Source organism: Crocodylus siamensis, chromosome 14 (genome assembly GCF_052110815.1).
Source record: "Crocodylus siamensis isolate JL-2025a chromosome 14, ASM5211081v1, whole genome shotgun sequence".
Classification (NCBI taxonomy): domain Eukaryota; kingdom Metazoa; phylum Chordata; order Crocodylia; family Crocodylidae; genus Crocodylus; species Crocodylus siamensis.
Genome location: NC_143408.1, coordinates 4,884,988 through 4,899,223, shown reverse-complemented (window position 1 = coordinate 4,899,223; position 14,236 = coordinate 4,884,988). Strand labels below are relative to the sequence as shown.

At 60.6% G+C, this 14,236-nt stretch overlaps 1 protein-coding gene across 1 annotated transcript in view; it reads right to left on the bottom strand.

Annotated features, from left to right (window-relative positions):
* Positions 1–10,650, bottom strand: part of SEMA6B (semaphorin 6B) — an 86,446-nt gene extending 75,796 nt beyond the window's left edge. Inside the window, exon 1 of the mRNA XM_090027326.1 lies at positions 10,617–10,650. The gene's annotated coding sequence lies outside the window, so the exon portion shown is untranslated. The remainder of the gene's footprint in view (positions 1–10,616) is intronic.
* Positions 10,651–14,236: the final 3,586 nt, after the last annotated feature.

Below are 14,236 nucleotides of genomic sequence, written 5' to 3'. Positions count from 1 at the left end.
TAGCCCACCACCCTTCCCCCCACGAATAGGCAGCATGAGGCAGAGAGAGGTTTCATTGGGGGCAATTAGGATAATCCGGTGCTTCCCGGTTGCAGGCTGCTTTGAACACCCAGAGCACAGATCCTGCATGTGTCAATACAGATCTATAGGCTGGGAAGGGGGGAAGCACTTGCGGAGAGAAAAGCAGCCCCGGCCTCCCTGTTCCTCGCTCAGCTTAGACAGAGGCGGTATTTATAGATTCCCTTTGAAGCTCCCAGCGCTGCCGGCCGCTCGGCTCTGGCTCGGCAGAGATAAGTCGTTTCTCTGCAGCTGTTTCCCGCGGAAGGGCGAGATGGAGGTTGTCTCCCTGTCCGGAGCGCTGAAGCCGCCCCTCCAAGCCAGGCGGGAGGCACCGATGAAGGCAGCACCCTTCGAGTGGGTTTGCAGAGCCCAGCCCCGTTGGACCCCAAGGCCTGTGGCTCCATGGGAAGAGACGGGGGTCCCAGGCTCTGCAGGAGTAAATCGCATGCTGCACCTGCCCCTGGGAGATGGGCTGAGAGGAGGAAGTTGCCACCAACTAAGCCGGGGTCTGTAAAGGGGAAGCAGAGTGACCCCGTCCCAGCCTGGGCGGTGGAGCAAGCAGGGATGGCTCAGGCCCCTTTCTGTCCTCCTGGTGGCAGGAGATAAGGGGCCGTGACACAGCTCTGGGGTGGGGGGAGAAGTGTGAGCCTGCCAGCCAGAGCCTGGAGCACAGCGCAGGGAGGGAAGGAGGGATGGACAGATGGACGGGCCAGCAGACAGCCCTCCTGGCCTCCGGCCCAAGCTACTGCGGAGGCCGTGCCTCTGCGGCCTCATCCTGGCCTCACCTGTCTCCCAGGCTCCTGGAGGGCTCTGCCCTCAGCAGGCTACACAGTGACACCCATCACGTCACCAAAGACACCAAGTACTTTGAAGAGGGGTTTTTCCCCCCAGGAGCCCAACCCAGCTCCCTAGGGGCATCTTTCAAATCCCCCCTGACATCTCCTGGCAAGTCAAGAGGGACTTTGGCTCCTAAATCCCTTAGGCATTTTGATGCTGTGACCCTCTCTGCCTCTGACAGCCTGGCCGCTGGTGCCAGATCCTCCCCTGGGACCAGGCCCTGGCTCTACCAGTTCATCAGCTGCTGAAACAGGTCCCTGCGCTCACAAAGACCATGCCTGGCCCCTGCCTGGCTCCCTCCCCTCTCCCTGCCCTGACTGCAGAGCAACCCACCTTTACCTGCCTCTCCCGGCCCCACCTGCCCCGACCAGGAGAAGGAGGTGGCGGGAAGTGGTGGGGAAAGGTGATGCTGCCTTTCTAATGAAAACTAATTGCAAATAATTCCGGCTCATTGTTTACCCAGCGATGATTTAAGCCCATTTCAGGCTAGACTGAGCAGTTGAACATTTCTAATGTATTTTTCTTTCTGCTTTAATGATCTTGTTCCCGTCACCCAGGCACTGGCTCCCAGCTCGCATGGGCGCAGGGGAGAGGGATGTTAACTTAATCGAGTTCATCCATAAAGACGAAAATCTATGCGATTGCTTGGGAGATTAGAGGGGAGGAAATGAGCCCTTTAAAAACAACTGTAGCTCTTGCTTCATAATCCTTCAAGGAGGCCTCACCGGAGCCAGCTGGTTCCACCCAGGGCAGAGAACGGGGCTTTCCTGTGGGACGGATGATGGACAGCCGGGAAGGCGACCCTCCGTGAAGCTTTGCTGTCAGCACCACTCAGAGGGAGGTAACGGCATCTGCTGGGACGACAGGTGTTTCTGTGGCTGGTCGGGAGCCAGGTGGATGAGGAGGCCCGGCCCGAAGTCACACTTCTGCCGGGGGAAGCCGGGCAGGACTTCTTGACAGGCGAAGAAACAGCTGCAGCACAGACGAGATGGGTTGACAAGGGCCCTGACAGCAGTGGCTGTACGTGGAAGCGGTCGTGGGATCGGCTCCGTGGAGGCGACAGCGCCGGCGCCCGAGGGGTGATGTTGCATCACACGTGCGGCCCGGAATGATGTCATGCGGTAGGTCCGGCAGGGTCGGCTCCAGGGAAGGTGGAATGACGGTCGGATTCGTAGCACGGCGCTGTCGCCCCAGGACCCTGCCGCGGCCCTGGCCCTTGGACGCTTTCGCTAGGTGAAAGGGTCACCTCTGGGGGTGGTGCAGGCTGGAGAGGCTCCGGTGATGAGATGCAGAGTGCAGGACAGGTTTGGGCAGGGGAGTCACAGGGCTTTGAGCTCAGCCCCTGCCACTCTGGCGTGGGGGAGCGACCGTAGCAGGAGCCTTAGCTGGAGGGGGCTCCGCGGGGCCTGTGCAGGAGGGGCTGGCTGCAAGTTGCCACCGGCTGATCTGGCATGCGCCAGCCTCCACGTCTGGCTCGGGAGCCAGCACACTGCCCACGTGCCAGCCCCAGCCGGCCATGCTGCACGGAGCCTCCATGCCCTTGGGCCACAGGGCTCAGAGTCGCAACAGGGACCATATTTGATAGCACCTGCGTTGCCCCTGGATGTGTGTGGCAGGGGTGTGATACCCAGATGTGTTACACCTGGCCACCAGTACAGCCAAGGCCTGTCACCTGGAAGTGTTACAGCTGCTCTGGATGCTGGTACAGCTGGGGCCTGACATCTGGAGATGTTGCAGCTGCTCTGGACACCAGTACATCCAAGGCCTGTCACCTGGAGGCGTTACACCTGCCCTGGATGCCGGTGGAGCAGGTACCAAACCCCCGCTTCTGACGGCACAACAGCCGGAGGGACGGTCAGGTGTATCATCCACAGGGTGTTTGGCTGTACGACTGTGTGCGCTGCTTGGGAGGGCTCGTGCCCCTGGGAGGCACCTGGCATCCACGCAGCTCGGCGGATGCATCTCACCCAGATGTCCGAGACCATTCAGAGTGGGGCTGTGGTGCAGGCCCAGCCCTCAGGACTCCCGGACCTTCGGGGCATGAGCTCCAGTTAACAGCTGGCCCCACAAGTTGGGCTGCCCCCCTGGGACATCGGGAAACGGCTGCTCTCAGCTCATGCCCCTGCCCGCCCCAGCTGGTGGAGGGGGAGTGAAATGAGAGTGGAGGGGCCCCCAGGTTGCTGCTAGCCGTCCTAGCTCTGCCCACCGGGTGCTGGGTGGCCGGGCTAGGCTACAGGAGGGAGGCTTGTGGGTGCATTCACCCACAACAGGTAGAGGGGAGAGCTACAGGGAAGGACCTCCAGGGAACAATGGCACGTGCCTGGAGTCACAGTCATTAAGTGGTAACAAGCTACTAATTACCCGCAATTTGACCCATGGGTGTCCACAGGGATCTCAGTCCAGCTGTTGCCATCCCCTCCCAGGGCAATCCAAATCCAGCTGTTGTCACCCTGTCCCTGGAGGACCCCAGTCCAGCTGTTGCTACCCCATCCCAAGTTCATTCCAGTCCAGCTGTTGTCACCCCGTGGGGGATCCCAGTCCAGCTGATGTCACCCTGTCCCAAGGAGATCCCATTCCAGCTGTTGCTACCCCCTCTGTGGGGGCTCCCAATCCAGCCGTGAAGAAGGGGGGGCACGTTGGTGAGCCCCCACTGCCACGGTTTCCTGCAGTTACCTTCCCTTGCATCTTTCCATCACTCCCCTCCTGCCTTTCTGAGGACATGTTTCTAGTGCCTGGGGTCACGGCGCGCCAGCCAGGGGCCTTCCCTGCCTGTTTCCTGTGTGTCAGGGATGCGCACCACAGCCCCGGGGCACCTGTTTGGTTGTGCATGGTTAAAGGCAGCGCAGGGGCCCCCCACCCTGGCACTCCCAGTTTACTGCTCTGGAGCAACGCTGATAGATCACATCAGACCGAGCTGCCCTGCAATGGAAACTGGAGCTCGAATCACAGCCGTGGGCACTGAGACATTCCCCTCTGGGGGGCCGCAGGATCTTAAAGCCAGAGGCTGCACGGGTGGGGGAGGCTAGGGCTTGGGCATCAGGGCCAGGGAAGGGCAGGGCACCAACGTCACTGGGTACCTCTGGGTGGAGCTGCCCATGCTAGACCCCTTCAACTCAGCACGCTAAAGCCCCTGGGGCAGAAAGAGATGCCACATGTAGAGCAGAGGGAGCCGTGCTGCAGGCCCTAGTAGTAGGTCAGTTATCCTGCTGCTGAGCTGCTGCCAGTAGGAGGCAGCGGGGTTTCGCCCATGTGCATGCACCTGGGCTCTCACACACCCCTCTGTGTGCACACATGCATGCACACCCCCTGCTCAGAGCCACACAGGATTATATCCCTTGGCACTGTCTGCACTTCCTCACTGCCGAGTGCTACCCACCAGCTCTCTGCCAGCCTCACAGCTACAGGAAGTGCGGAGATGCAAAGGCAGTGCCAGGTGGGCTCGGCTCCATCCCTGCCCCTGCCTCACTGGGGGAAGCCACATCTCCGGTTCCAAGCCTCGGTTTCCCCATGGGAATAATATGCAAGGGGCTCTGAGACCTGCCTGCTCCCGCGCTAACCGGGTGCAGCACCTGGCTTTGAGCCAGCGAGCAGCACAAATACAAGTAAGAGGAACCCTGGGTGCCAGCTCACAGCCCGGCAGAGGCCTTGGCTTCACAGTGGCTCGGTGGCTGTCACCACATGCAGTCACGGAGCAGCCTCCCTGCCTAGAGCTGCTGCGCAGAGCAGGTTCCCAGGCTCAGAGCGGCATGGGCTACACGGTGCTGGCCAGGGCGCTGGGGCTTGTGAGCCTGCCCGGGAAGGGAACGTCCATTGTGGTTTGCTCATCAAGCGTGGCTAACGCCAGGCTTGCTGGAACGGCGAAGGGAGTGCAGCGCGCTTCTTCCCCCCCGGGTATCTCAGGCAACATTGGCCAGAGGGAAAAGACTTTGCAGCGCCGAGGCGGCACAGAGCACCACTGTTCTCAGCCTGTGGAGAGGCGCCCACCACAATGGCGCCCGGTCTATACTGATGGATGGGGCGGTGGGCACTGGGGCTTGGCCAATGGCAAGGGGAAGAGCCTCAAGTCTCACAGCGATGGGGGGCAAGGGACGTGGTGGGTCAGGTAGGTGGAGGGGAAGATGCTGGTGGGGGGCTGAGGATCTGTGTCCATAAGGACCGAGGAGCGTGACAGCTAAGCTCCCGGGTGCTGTAAGGAAAGGACCTGCCGTGCCAGGACAGGGTGGAGCCCTGAGGACCAGCCCCAAACAGGGCCCTCACAGTCAAGCAGAGATCTGGGAGGACTGTGCAGTAACTCAACCTTGCCCCGTGCACCAGCATGAACCTGTCCATGAGTGCAGGGAAGAGAGAGGTGGATGGAGGAGGGAGACAACTAATGCAAGAGGAGAAGACATGGGACCCAGAGAGCAAGGGGTCCTGAGGGAAGGTCAGGACTTGACCCTAAAGAGTCTCACCCAGTGGATCAGACAGACAAGGGCAAGCTAGAGGCAGAGGAGCAGGAGCAAGCAGGTCAGGAGGCTGAGGGCTGCAAGGCACCAGGATGTAGGCGGTCACTCCCATGAGCCAGGGAAGGCAGGAACAGGAGGCAGGGATTAAGCCTGGAGTCACTAGGAGCAGACAGCTGTAGCTGTACGGGATCAGGACACAGGCGATCACCGAGCTAAGCCAGCACCCAGCTGTCAGAGGACAGGGGTCTGGAGTGAGCGGGAGCACAGGGGTCCAGGCATCTGGGACAGGCAGGACCAGGAGACAAAGAGCAAGGCAGCAGGGGCCCAGGGCTAGGCAGAGGCCTCCGTCCCAGTTGGAAACCCCGGGCACTGCAAGAGCTGTCAGTAGATGCGTCCTGCAGCAGCTGGGGGTAGTTAGGCCACTAGCAGCCGGGCCCACTCAGTAGCCAGGGCCAGCTGTGGGCAGCTGAGCCAGCCTGCTGCCCTGGCTCCTGCAGGGAGGGAGAGAGAAAGTGGGAGGAGGGGGTTTGGGCAGGCTGCACGTGTGCATGTGAATGCACTCAGAGCCACGTGCACCTGTGTGCAGAGTGCATGTGTGCAACTGCTGGCGTGTGCATGGGTGGGACTGCCATGGATGTGCGTGCTGTGCTGGTGTGTGCACATCTGAGTGGTGCCCAGGGCTGGCTCCTCCCGTGGCAGCCGGCCCTTCTCTTCCAAGCCCTCCAAAGACCAAGCACAACTCCCGCTCTGCCCAGCATCCAAATCAGTCCAGACCTTGGCTGAGCTCCCCCTTCCCTCGTCACCCCCCAGCCCCGTCAGGCGCCAGCTCAGGCTGCTGCTATCGAGGCTCGGAGCGAGCAGGTTGGCTTCCACTTGATCCCTGCTTCCCACAGCACCCCCAGCCCTTGGTCTGCTGGGAGAAGAGACAGAGGCTGCGGATGCAGGGACCAGGGACAAAAGCCCTTTCTCCCCGCAGGGAAAACAGCCAAGACCTGTCACTCTTCGGCCTCCCCTGGCATGTGGTGGGATCTGCATGCCAGCCCCCAGCTCGCTGGCAAATGCACCTTGCATCCCAGAGCCAGCCGGGCAGCTCCCATATCAGGAGCTGGGGGGAGAGAAATTCTCTCCATGCAGACCAGGAAGGCAGGAGGCATGTGAATACCCCCTTCACCCTAAGCACTAAATACTGCAGCCTGAGAGGTCTGTTGGTGCCTCCAATATAATCCTCTTGTTTGTGGGGCTATTGCCTGAAAACAGAGCCATGTCCAATTGCTGGAGAAGTCCATTGTTGCAAAGGTCATCCCAGGATCGTGGCTCCCTATGGCTTCATCCCCAAATCGTGGCTCCCTGCGGCTTCATCGCCCTGCTCTTGGCTAACCTGGCATCCACGTGTTCTCTTCCTCCATCCCAGCTGCAATGCTAGCCAGGCCCATTGCATTCCCCTGCAGTTTGGGGCAGGGGGGAGAGTCTGGTGGCTTTGCAGCTGCAGGATGGACCCAGGGGCCTCTGCGGAGGTGGGGATGGGAGAGCACAGCAGGGTCGCTACTGGGACCTGGGATGTGTTGGCCAAGCCAGGGTGGGTAGCCAGCATTGGGAGAGGCTGTGGGGAAAGCAGTCAACACTGTGCCAGGCATCCTAGTGGGCTGCCGGCCCTAGCAAGGCTGAGCTATGGGACTGGCACTAAGGACTCCACTCCTTACTTTGCACGGATCCTACTCCAGCCCCATCTTGGTCCCTGCTTTGAATTCATAGGAAATCAGAAATCACAGCAAAGTGGGGCTGGCAGGGCCCTCAGCAAGTCATGTAGTCCAACCCCTGGCTGAGTCAGGATCGGCCCCCTCCAAACCTCCCATACGAGTCCACATGTAGTCTAATCCTAAAACTACATAATCGCCCCTGCGCTACAGGGCACATTCACAGAATCATATAGAAAATGAGGGTTGGAAGAGACCTCAGGAGGACCTCCCAGGCCCTGAACCATTTTCATTGCCCTCCACTGGACTCTGTCTAATTTGTCCACGTCCCTTCTGCAGTGGGGGCCCCAAACTGCCCAATAAAGTGCACCACTGCCCAATAAAGGGGAATAATCACTTCCCTGGACCTACTGGCAACACTCCTACCAATGCAGCCCAGGATGCCATTAGCCTTCTTGGCAGCAAGGGCATACTGCCGCCTCATGTCCATCTTATTGTCCACTGTCACCCCCAGGTCCTTGTCTGTAGAGCTGCTGCCCAGCCAGTCCCAGTGCATGGGACTGCTCTGTCCTGAGTGCAGGACTTTGCATTTGTCCCTGTGAGATTTGTCAACATTAAGACAAATCTCAATTTGTCTGAATCCTAGGCCTGCCCTCCAGAGTATCTACTGCTCCCCGCAGCTTGGTGTCATCTGCAGAGTTGCTGAGGGTGCATCCATCCCATCTTCCAGGTTGCTGATGAAGCCATTGAACAAAACCGGCCCCAGGACTGACCCCTGGGGCACTCCACTTGATACCAACTGCCAACTAGACATCGAGCCATTGATTACTACTCTCTGAGCCCAATGCTCCAGCCAGCTTGCTATGCACCTTACATTGCCCCAGACTCCGCCATACCTGCCACAGATAAAGCAGGGAACAAGGGCTGTCTGTATCCTGCTGCTGCCAGGGCTGTTAACATCCAAGGAAGAGGGTCATGTCCCCCGCTAAGGAGGAAAGCAGAAAGTCTCCACAGTCCCTGCCATTCTTACCATGGGGTAAAATCCCTTCCTGACCCTAAATGTGGAGTCTGGCCTGACCCTGAGCAGAAGAGCAAGACCCTCTACTAGGAGCATCTGGGTCTGAGTCCCAGCAGCAGCTTCGGCACAGTCACCGTCCCCAGCCAATACCCTCTATTTCTGGGGAAGGCCAAAAAAAATCCCTGACGACAGGTGGGAGGAAATAGTCCTTCCTGGCTCCCTGTGGCAACCAGCAATGCCCAAAGCATGGGGGTTAAATAAATACCCACAGCAGTAATCCCAGGGCTGCGGGAGCCTCTCCCAGATCACAAGGCAGAGCTACCTGTCACCTCCGCCCGACGGATCTGATCTGGCATCTGTCCATCCAGAAGCGTCTCTCTGAATGGACACTGGACGCTCAAGGACAAAGTCAACAGACTACCATGGTATTTCAATCAAAATCAGAGTCAGTCCACACCCCCGACAAGGCCGAGGGAGCTGCACAAAGCAAACCGACAGCACAAAGGGTTAAGAAGCAAACTCAGTTCAACAATCCCAGCCTCTTTAATGGCCAGAAGTATTGGAGTGAGGCCCTGCTCTTCTCCCCTCCTTTTAATATACCACACGCTCTGGCTTGGGTGCAGACGGCCGGGCTGGCTTTAAACGGCGTGTTTTATCTCTAACCCTCCTCCATGTTGGTCCTTTCAGGCAAACGCAGTCCCCTCGATTGGCTCGTTATTTATAATGAACGCCGGGCGAGGCGCGGCTGCGCCACGGAGGGGGAGCTCGCTGGGCGCGCGGCGGTGGCTACAATACATAAGGCGCGTTTTATCTCTGGCAATAAAGCAGGGAACTGGTTATGAAACCTGGAGCCGTCAATCATGGGTCGAACATGTCATCAACCTCGCAGGGCACAGCGGGAGGAGCGCAGACGGCACTGATCCTGCAGAGCTGGGGTCCCCCACCCTGCTGCGGCCTCGGCCCCTGGCCTTGCAGCCTCCTGGAAACTGAGAGGCAAGAGCACAGGCTAACTGCCTGCCTCCAGGATTGGGGCTCTTGGCTGGGCTCCCCTAAGGGACTTAGGCACCCAGAACCCAACCCCCCTCAGCCTGCCTAGCATTGGGTGCTTGTTCTTCCACCTTGCTGCTAGGAGCCAGCAAGGTGCTGGCAGGGTTTTTTGCAGGCCCTTGCGATCCAGATTCCCTCTCTGCTGAGCTCCTGCCTTCCAGCGTGGGGAGCCCCTGGGTTAGAGGCAGGCGGTGGCACTGACCGTGTCCGCTCCAGGCCGTAGCTCCCCGCAAAGCAGGTGGCAGAGTCGATCCCCGCAGAGATGCTTTAAATGCACTCTGTTATGCCAGATGCTCAGCTGGCTGCTCCTGTGGACGCAGCAGCCACGAATGGAGAGACTTGCCCAGCTCTGCTCCTAACAGGGCCCAGCAAGGCATGCCGGCTCCAGCATGACTACCCAGCCAGACTCAGCGCCTCACTGGTATCATGGGGGGAAAGGGGTGCGGGGCGGTCCCACCCGGCCCTACTTGTGAGTCCTAGGATTATCTCAGCAGCCCTGAGCTGCCCCAGTGGCGAGCGAGGTGGGGCCACCTGCCGAGAGTCTCGCAGCCCAGGGAAGTGCGAGAGGCAGAGGACGTCAGCAGAGCCAGGAGCAAACACCATGTCTCCCGAGTCCCAGCCCGGTGCACCGTCGGCTGAATGGTGTTGAAAGGCCGTGTGGATCTGACCTCTTCTGCAGGGACCCTGAGGGGCTGCAGGGCACAAGATCCCCTTCCTTCCACAGCCAGGTCCCGTTTTGCTGATGAAGCTTTGCTCTGCTGTCGGCGGGGGAATCGCGGCCTCGGAGAACACCCCTGCGGATCCGTGCAGAGCCCCGCTTGTCTCACCCATCGGCCTCCCGCACATCGGCTTATTTATGCAGCCCCAACACCCTCTTGGATGTCTCTGTGCTGCACAGACAGCCGCGTGGCCGCCAGAGGCACCGGCATGCTCTACAACCGCCGCCGTGGCCCCCTCTCTCCTGAGCTCCCGGCTCCGCTGCTCAGTCTCCAAGCACACGCGGGAGGGAGAGGACACTTCCCCTGTCCCTCAAAGGCTGTCCTCATCCGCAAGTCGCCCTGACCCATACTTGATGATACCCTGGGATTTTGAAGGGGGTCGGGCTGTGGGTTTCCCCTGCTTGCCTGTTGTATTAGACACCCCAGCCTTGTCCACCCAGGACCGCGCAGGAGCTGATGGGTGAAGGGAGGGGGTTTGGGGCCAAGGGCACTGGGCTGGGCTGGTCCCATCTCTGCAAAGAGCAGTTCTCCCTGCCTTGCTGCCCTTCCACGGCAGAGCCTGCCCCTTCCCGTGGGTGCGCAGTGCCCCGTGCGCTGGTGACTCGCTGTGGGCTGGGGATGTCAGGGTGTCAGTAATAATAGGAGGAGGTGCTAATGCTCCTGCTGGGACCCGGGTCCCACAGGGTCCTGGCAAGAGGGCCTGGTTCAGGGTCACGCTGGTTTGCCACATCTGGGCAAGGAAGCATTTCTTCCCTAAGTCACCTTGGCACCGCCTGGGGAGGGAGCGGGAGGTTACCTTCCTCTGCAGGGAGATCTTCTGAGTGTGCACTAACCCTCTGCTCCCACGGCGGTGGAGGGCATTGGCAGTGCCCTTGTCCCCTGCAGGGTGTGGTGCCCAGCTGTCATGTGGCAATGTGGGGGCAGTTCATGGGGTAACCACTTGCCTGCGAGCCCAGGGGACAGCATGTGAGGCCCCATCCAGCGGTCCTGTCTTGGGCCTGAGATCTTGGAATAAACATGGCCCAGGCCTCCTGGGCCCTCTCCAGCAGCGACAGAGTGCAGGTTTCTGAAGTAAAGAATAAGAAGAGAAAAATCTCGTTAGAAGACAAGGAGCTGGGGCCGGGGGGGAGGGAGCCGGGACCCCTACTGTAAGCCATAAGGGGTGGGGGGCACAGGGTCCAGCACTGAGGCACCAGCTCAGGATGACAGTGCAACGGGGCTCTGCAACTCTGGGGGTCCTTGCTTGGCTAGACTGGGGATGGCGGGGAGCAGGGAGCTCATCAAGCCGAGGGGCTGGGGTGCTGGAGAAGCCCCAGGGAACAGCTGGGTGGAGGAAGCCTCGAGCCCCATGCCCTGGTCTACCCAGGGGGACCTCAGTCCCGTCCCCCCGCATGGTCTCGGGGTCCGGCAGGAGAGCATGGACGGCGGGTTGGGACAGGGGCAGCAGGTTGCAGCACCTGGTGACCCCAGCGGGCACGGCAGCCCTCTGACCTCCATCCCTTGAGACACAGATGGGGAAGCCAGGGGTGGGGGGAGGCTGGGAAGGCACCCTCACCCCCCTCCATGCTTGGGAGCAGGGACATGCAGGGGCCCGCTCCTGCCCTGCACATGGAGCTGGGTGCCTGTCACTCCTGGTCTTGGCATCAGCAAGGAGGGGGGAGCCTGGAGTGACAGGTGCCTCCTCCTCCCGCGGCTGCAGCAGGGAGCCGTGCTAACAAGGTCGGACAGGGCAAGGCTTGGCACTGGGACCAGTGAGCCAAGGAGCAGGCAAGGAGGGCAGCAGCCTTTGCTAACAGGTGCTGGCTACCGGGTCCCCCGAGAAGAGAGAACTAGGGCAGGGCGAGCTCAAGGAGGCCGGCTCCTGTCTTGACCTAGTTCTGGAGCTGCAGGAGATGGCCTGCGCTTGGCAAGGGCAGAGAGCATCCAAAGGGGTTTCAGGGAGGAGGGGCAGGTAGAAACATCCCCTGGGGAGGGGCAGGATGTGCCCTTGGCCTCCTGGCAGCTCCGGGCTGGTCTGGCCATCCCAGTGCCTCTCTGCTCCCGGAGGTAGGAAGATGGGGGAGCCCATGGGACCTGGAGGAAGGGACCCAGCAGAAAGGCACCATCCACACCAGCAAGGGGCACAGGGCGAGGTTATTGCCCCCACTCTCAACGGGTGGAAGCCCAGCCTGGGCCTCAGTTTCCCCACCTGAAGGAGGCTCACTACTGCCCTATGGAATGGGCCCACGCTACCTTTATTCCTCGCACATGGCCCCTTCCCTGCCACGGCGCTCGTTTGTCTCCATGCCTGTCTTGCTTAGGAGTGACGGCTGCCCACCGCCAGACAGCACGTGTCCCCGCCGGCCCTCCCTCCCGCCGCCAGCCGTGGATGGCAGCACTGGCTGGGCGGGGGCTCCTGGAAAGGCCGCATGGGCAGGAACAGGAGCTGTCAGTTCGTTCCTGAAGACCCTGAGTGTGTCACACAGTCGTGAGCTGACAGCTGAGTGCATCAGCTCTGCAGCAGCCCGCATGTTGTGCGTGTGCGTGACCAAGCTTTGCAAGCCTGCAGCTACTGGGAATCCCCTCACCCCGGGGTCAGGCCTGCTCTGTCCCGTCCAGGCCCATGCCCATGCCCTGTCTCCACATCCCCACCTGGGAGGAGGTAAAATCTCATAACGGAGACGACAGCCCCTCAGACAGCCAGCCTGAAACCGGAGGCTCAAGGGCTTGGTGGCTAAAATCCTTCCCTGACTGGTCTCAGAGCCCACAGAAGTGGCCTTCCCATGGCCATGAGTCCCACAGGTCAGCGTGGCACCAGGGTCTTGTTCCCAGTTCTGCTGGGCCTGTAATCAGGGGGCCATTGCCTGAGTGTGAGAAGGCCCCGGGGGCCTGTGTGGAGATGGCAGAGAGGGCAGCAGAGGCAGATGGCTCTGCTGGGGGCAGCAGGCAGTCTTGCCCCATCCAGTCACCCTGGTGCCCCTGGTCCAAGCTGGACACCCAGAGCCACCAGCCAGATGCTTGGCCACGAGGGTGGTCCAGCAATGCCATGGTGGAGCCAGTGCCACGGCCCGGGCTGGATGCCACTCTCTGTTGCCCTTGGGTGGGGGGACAGGGAAAGCGGCATTGAGAATGCCAGGCAGCTTCACGCCAGAAAGTGCTGACTTGGCAAAGCTGGAGCATCGCATGGGAGACCATTGATCTGAGCTGCCCTTTCCGCAGGAGCCGGTCGAATGGTTCTGCTTGTGCGCTGTCCGAGCCGGCGCCTGGTCAGGGCAGAGCAGAGCAGGGTCCGTCTGACACCACTGCAAACAGAGGGGCTGCGAGATTTCATTTAAAAAAGTTTCCCAGGTTCCACCTTCTTTACCCCCTCGATCAGGACAAGGCTCAGTTTCAAGATGCTGGATTTCCTGCAGGACACTTTGCCCAGCACGGCATGGGAGTTCACAGATCTTCAAGCTAGAAGAGCCGGAGGCCTGAGGATCAGCTGCCGGCCCCTCCACGCCATAGGTCCTTGCCTCCTTGTAGCTAAGATGTATAATCCACCAGCACGGCCGATGCCGGGCCAAGCCCTGCTGGTCCAGGACAGCCTCTGTTACCTCTCCCTGCACCAGAAGTTCAAGGGTGCCACTGAGTGGCAAGCTGCGGTCCAGCCCAAGTGGCGCTTGTGAATCTGGGAGCCCAGGGGTGCTGGTGACAGTCAACTGCTGCTCAGTCCAAAGAAACTCCAATGAGTCCCGGCTGGTGACCGGATGTTGGAGCAGAGGAACAGGCCAGCAGGTTTCCAAGGGGCATGGTCCCCTCACTGCTGCTAGGAGCCCAAGGAGACCAGAGGATCAGCTCTGGGGAGCAGAGGCAAGAAGCTTCACAAACAGAGCTCATCTCCTAAGCTAGGATTGCCGTTGGGCCCAAGGGAGTTAGGTGCCTGGCTCCCCCAGGCTCCTTTGTGAAACCCAGCAGGATAGCCCTGGTGTAGACGGGGCTCTTGGGTGTAGGGCAAGGTGGGAGGACACAGACCGTGCAGGACACTCCCCCAGCAGGTTTCCCCTCCCCGCTGACGCAGGAAATCACCACGCTACAAGGAAGCAAAGGATGGCCCTTGGCCTTCGGACAGTGTGATGGCAAATACCCTGCCCTAGGTAACTATGGGCCCAACCCCAGCCCCGGCTGAGCACCCTTGCTCCCCAGTGCCTTGCAGCTGCGTGACAAGGTTGGGCTCACTCTCAGGACCCAGGCACCTGGGAGCTGAATCAATATTTACCAGCTCTGAATATACACATCAAAACACCTGTCACCTCCGCGTCGGGATGCAACAAGGGGGGCACGTCTCTGCCGCCTGCTCTCTCCACGGGGGGCTGCCGCTTTACTGGCATGGCAACGCACATCCCACTGGGAAGCCCCTGGGCTCCTGAGGCAGCCGCCAGCAGCTCCCGGGGCATC